This window comes from Mustela putorius, unplaced genomic scaffold (assembly GCF_011764305.1).
Source record: "Mustela putorius furo isolate JIRA1106 unplaced genomic scaffold, ASM1176430v1.1 tig00000430_pilon_pilon_pilon, whole genome shotgun sequence".
NCBI lineage: Eukaryota > Metazoa > Chordata > Mammalia > Carnivora > Mustelidae > Mustela > Mustela putorius.
Window position 1 is genome coordinate 15,982,709 of NW_025421377.1, and position 6,000 is coordinate 15,988,708.

The 6,000-nt window shown below is 35.2% G+C and overlaps 1 long non-coding RNA gene across 2 annotated transcripts in view; it reads left to right on the forward strand.

Moving 5' to 3' along the window:
- The window catches only part of LOC101690684, a 52,902-nt gene extending 51,231 nt beyond the window's left edge, over positions 1-1,671 (forward strand). For both annotated transcript variants that reach the window (XR_200347.3, XR_001181482.2), the window contains one exon: positions 1,503-1,671. This is a non-coding gene — a long non-coding RNA (uncharacterized LOC101690684). The remainder of the gene's footprint in view (positions 1-1,502) is intronic.
- The last annotated feature ends 4,329 nt before the right edge of the window (positions 1,672-6,000 follow it).

The following is a 6,000-nucleotide window of genomic DNA, read 5'->3' on the forward strand; positions in this document are numbered from 1 at the left end:
CACAAATTAGACTTCAGGAAATATCCACCATATTGTGTGTCCATGTTCTTTACAATAACATGTTGTAGAGTCAAATAGGAAATTTCTCAGTAGGAAATAATACAAAACTCTTTGGTATTATTAATAATATTAATAGCCTATTGTTTTGAGTGAAGCCTGTTAGTTTCTCTCCTCGGTGCCAGAACCATAGCTACCTGATGAACTTCCATTAGGCTAAATGAGATAATCGTGTCTCAGGCTGTTCCAGATGGCATTTTTCACACTAATGCAAAGTCACAAATAAAATTTTAATTTGCTTCTTAAGAGGCAGATCTGTTCAAATAAATGAACAGAAAAAATAAATGTTTGCACCTTAGGAAAGTATCAGGAACAAACTGCAGAGATACTGTTTCTAAGTTTATTCAGTGTCAGTGAGCCAGAGCATACTACAAAATGAGAAGAAGCCAAGGTTTTTTGTTGGTTTGTTTTTATCATCTCATTACATTGTTATCCTTTACTTAAAAAAAAAACACAGGTCATTTTGACACACCAAATATAAACACAGCATTATAAGTATGCTTCTAGAAGGAGTGTGTTAAATTTTTAGCAATGTTTACTTTCGGTCTCTAATTTTACTTAGGTAAAATACTTAATGGTGTTTGTCTTGTGCATCAGCTGGGCTATATCAGGTTTTAAGGAGTAATCATATGTTTCAGGGAGCATGATCTGTGATAAAGTCTGTGTACTATAAATACTGTGCTCCAAAACAAGTTTAATTTAACACTGACCTGTTTGGGAAATTTTTTTTTTTTAATAGTAGTTGCAATGACAGGTTTTACCCCCTCCTTTCAGCGTGTTAACACACCTGTCAACGTGCAAGGCATAAAATACTTCTAATTTCCTCTTTGTTTCCTAAAGTACCCTTTATCTTTTTTTGTCCTTAGTCAGGACTGTAATTAATTGTTCTTTGTGTTAATATGACTATATCTATCAAGGAATTATAGCAGAAACTCTGTGTTGTACACGTGTGTGTGTGTGTGTGTGTGTGTGTGTGTGTTGGGGGTTATTAAAAGAACATTGAACCTTCCATTAGCTCTGCTATTCCTATGCCATTAAGGCACGTGGTGTTTCAAATACAATCACTGGACTCATTCCTTCAGGCTAAACAAAGAGACATTCAGTATTCATATTTAGGCCTAAATGCCCACATATAATTTATAAAATGGTTTTCACAACATTTTTATTCTTTAAGAGGTAACATGAGTCATTCACCTAGAATTAAGTCATGTTAAAGCTAGAGTGAGTCAATGCTCCTCTTGTACAATCTGTTCATTTTATAGATGAAAAATAGGTTCAGAGATAAAGCCTTGCTCAAGGTCATAAAACCAGAGGGCTTCTAGACTCTTCCACTTCCTAGTACAGCACCATTTTTGCTCTAATCCTAGTACTTCCCTTTTCTTTATTGATTGTAATTTCCAGGAATGTAGGATCTGAACTTTGGCAACTGTTTTCCCTTTCTCCAGGTATTTGAAGCTCACTAGAGAAGAAACATGATGACTATTTGACATTGCTACCATTGAAGAAGGTGATGTTTCTCATGAAAACATACATTTGCTTCTTTTCAAACCATGGAGACCAAGAGCTATGATTGTGTGGAGCCCAATAAATGAAAGCCTGCTGACAAAATGATTTAATACAGACCGTGTAAAGTGTCAATTATTAAATGTTTCATACCCAGTGATAAGGGACAAGGAGAGATAAATTACCACTCCGGTGACACATTAGAAAATATGCTCAGCAGAGATGAGGCACCTGAATTGTCAAGTTAGAAATGACCCCATTAGAAGAGTAAGAATCATGGGAAAAGAAAGAAACAGAAAAAGCCATGTTTTACCTTGAATGACAATGTGAGAGGTTATCCTGGATTTTCCTGACAGATTTAGTAAATACAGGGCTCATTCTTTAGCAGAATTTGGGCTCTATAGGGTTATTTCTCTAGGTGACTATTTTTCTCTTATTGCCAGAATAGTTTTCTTTGATTATTAATAGCATTGAGACTGATTATATTTTTTCAAATTAGAAATGAAAATAGGCAGCATATAAACAAATGATAATCTCAGTAGTTCATATAATCCAATAATCAATATGATTCAACTGTATAACTAATTTTATCTGTATTCAGCACTTTTAATAATTCCCATAACCTTTTTATTTATATGTTTGCATTTTATGGGGTGTCAAGGAAACTATTCCAGCTGGCTTTTCACTCCTATTTCATGTTAATATACACACAACAGTAGAATATATAATATATGGTAGATCTCTAGAGTTAATTTGTTATCTTCATAAAGAAAATTTCCATATTCTTATGCTTTAGGCTAGTGCTTTTCAAAATATAAAATACACACACATTATCTGGAAATCTTGTTAAATTTGGATTCAGTGGGTTCTGGCTGAGGCTAAAATTCTGCATTTCTAAAACTCCCCAGAGATGCAAGTTGTTTTACAGACTACAGATTGAGTAGCCAATCAGGCAGGGTCTCCAGACGAGAAAAACCAGCAGCACTTAGAAGGTCCTGAACCATGAGAGACTATGGACTCTGAAAAATAATCTGAGGGTTTTGAAGGGGTGGGGGGTGGGAGGTTGGGGGAACCAGGTGGTGGGTATTGGAGAGGGCACGGATTGCATGGAAAACTGGGTGTGGTGCATAAACAATGAATACTGTTATGCTGAAAATAAATTTAAAAAATTTAAAAAATAAAATAAAATAAAGTAAAGTAAAAAAAGAAAGGCAAATTCATGGGCTATACCAACACTTGGTGCATCTTAATATCTAGGGGTGGGCCCAGAAACCACTTACACTCATGCTACACATTCTTCCCAAGTCTCTTTTTTCCTTTTTCTTTCTTTTTAATTTTCCTTTTTTCTTTTTTTTTTTTAACACAAATAGGCCTTAGACAAGAGCTGCATATTATATATATAATTGTACATATGCTTATGTAATTGGCTTATGTAGTTTGCTTAAAATTCTCAAGAATCTTTAGGTTAGTCACAGTTTTTTTTTTTTTTCTCTCTTTTTTAACCAATAGCTGTGGACTCAATTTAAAATGAAATTTAAAAGAAGAAAAATGTACATGGGAGATAGAGAGGAGAAGGTAGTTGGGGGAAATTGGAAGGGAAGGTGAACCATGAGAGCCTATGGACTCTGAAAACACAATCTGAGGGTTTTGAAGGGGCGGGGGGTTGGGAAGTCGGGGTACCAGGTGGTGGGTATTATAGAGGGCACAGATTGCATGGAGCACTGGGTCTGGTGCAAAAATAATGAATACTGTTATGCTGAAAATAAATAAAAAATAAATTAAAAAAATAAAAATAAAAGAAGAAAAATGTAGAGCAAGAAATTGATAAAAAAAAATTTAGGATTGGGGCGCCTGGGTGGCTCAGTGGGTTAAGCCACTGCCTTCGCCTCGGGTCATGATCTCGGGGTCCTGGGATCGAGTCCCGCATCGGGCTCTCTGCTCAGCAGGGAGCCTGCTTCCTCCTCTCTCTCTCCGCCTGCCTCTCTGCCTGCTTGTGATCTCTGTCTGTCAAATAAATAAATAAAATCTTAAAAAAAAAAAAAAAATTTAGGATTGATTCAACTTTCCTCTTTTTCCAGTATAAATTCCTCTATCACAAAATATATCAGTTGTATAAAATTCTACTATATAAAAATTTTTATATTTATAATTTATTAGGTATTAATTATGGCTGAATAAACATCCTGATTTTATAAATTTTCTACCAAATTCAGTATCTTTTCTTCTTTTGCCTTATATTACTTTAGAGTAGGTAATGTTTTTCTATGCAATTAAATGAAAGCTTTACTTCATTTAAGAAATGGTTATTTTTTAAAGAGGCTTATTGAAATTTCACTCACCATGCATGATAAAAAAACTTTTCTGATCTATCTACAAATATTTCATGGTAGATAAGTTAAATATTAAGCACTTTATAATTATTCAGGTCCTATTTATCTGGAATTTGGTCATTTTCTTCTAATGTCTGGAGGAGAACAAAAAAATGGAGAAATCAGTGTATGTGTCACAATAAAATAAAATAAAATACTTAACACTCTAAAATTGTCTTCAAACTTTTCTTGACATGGATATTGGACACTGAAGAGCAAAACTTTCCTTCCATTTCTCAAATAGAGGGTTTTTTTGTTTGTTTTGTTTTTGTTTTAAAGATTATTTATTTATTTATTTGACGGAGATCACAGGTAGGCAGAGCAGCAGACAGAGAGAGAGAGAGAGGAAGGAACAGTCTCCCCGTGGAGCAAAAAGCAATGCAGGGCTAGATCCCATGACCCTGAGATCATGACCTGAGCCTAAGGCAGAGGCTTTAGCTACCCGGGCGCCCCTCTCAAATAGAGTTTTAATAATGGTTATATGAAGGTGTAATACTCTGGCTAGGGATGTTTTATAAATAATACAAAGGACAAACTGGGTACCATCAGTTTGAAGATCTCAATCTACTCAATATCAACTATAAGAAAATGTATTAATATCTTACTTCACAATTTTATTTTTCTAATATTTTGGAAGAATTTTTCTTATTTTGTTTTTAAAATTATTTAGACAAAAGTAATTTATTTTATGACATTGTTTGCATTTATCATACTTAATATGTATTCTAGGAATTCTTATGAATCAGGAATACTAACTCTCATATATATACATATATATATGTGTATATATCTATCATCTATCTATATATATATATATCTTATAGAACAAAATGTGCTCATCATACCATCAAAGATCATACTCCTGGGGCATCTGGGTGGCTCAGTGGGTTAAGGCCTCTGCCTTCGGCTCAGGTCATGATCCCAGGGTCCTGGGATCGTGCCCCACATCTGGCTCTCTGATCAGCGGGGAGTCTGCTTCCCTTCCTCTCTCTCTGCCTGCCTCTCTGCCTACTTATGACCTCTGCCTATCAAATAAATAAAGAAAATCTTTAAAAAAAAAATCATACTCCTTGGTATTTACCCAAAGAAGCTGAAAGCTTATGTCCACACCAAAAAAAGTACACAAAAGTACACTGAGCCTCAGTGGCTCTGTTGTTAAGCATCTGACTCTTGATCACAGCTCAGCTTTTGATCTCAGGATCATGAGTTCAAGCCCTGCATTGGGCTCCACCTTAGATTTAAAAAAAAAAAAATGTACACGTAAATGTTTATTGCAGCTTTATTCATAATTACCGAAACCTGGAAGCAACCAAGATGTCCTTCAGGAGGTAAATGCATAAAAAAAAAAAAAAGTGATACGTGGTTCCACACAGTAGAATATTACTCATTGCTGAAAAGAAATGAGCTATCAAGCCATGGAAAGACAGGAAGGAGACTTAAATGGCTATTGTTTTCCTGAAAAAGAAAATGCCATATGATTCCAACTGGGTGACATTTTGGAAAAGAAAACTATGGAGACAGTAAACAGATCAGTGGTTGCTGGGGCTTGGGCAAGGAGTGGGGAAGGAATAGGTGGAGCACAGAGGATTTTTAGGACAGTATACACACACACATATATACACACAATATACACATATTCTATATAATACTATAATGATGGGTCACCAAACATGTGTCCCTAGAATACACAACACCAAGGTGAGCCCTAATGTAAATTATGGACATTGAGTGATAACGACGTGTCATTCTAGGTTCATCAGCCGTAGCAAATTGTACCATTGTAATGCAGGATGCTCACAGTGGAGATTGTGCCTGCGTGGGGACCAGGGCATATGGGAACTCTCTGTAGGACATGGGATCATGACCTGAGCCGAAGACAGATGCTTAACCGACTGAGCCACCCAGACACCCCAATTTAAAACTGTCTTAAAAACTAAAGCTTTTCATTGAAAAGAACATAATTAGAACTTCATGAATACAAACTTTTATAATTAATGAAGTTAATATGATGTTATTTTCGTATATATTCCGTTAAAGTATTTAGTCTTTCAATGAACTTTCTTTGAAACTG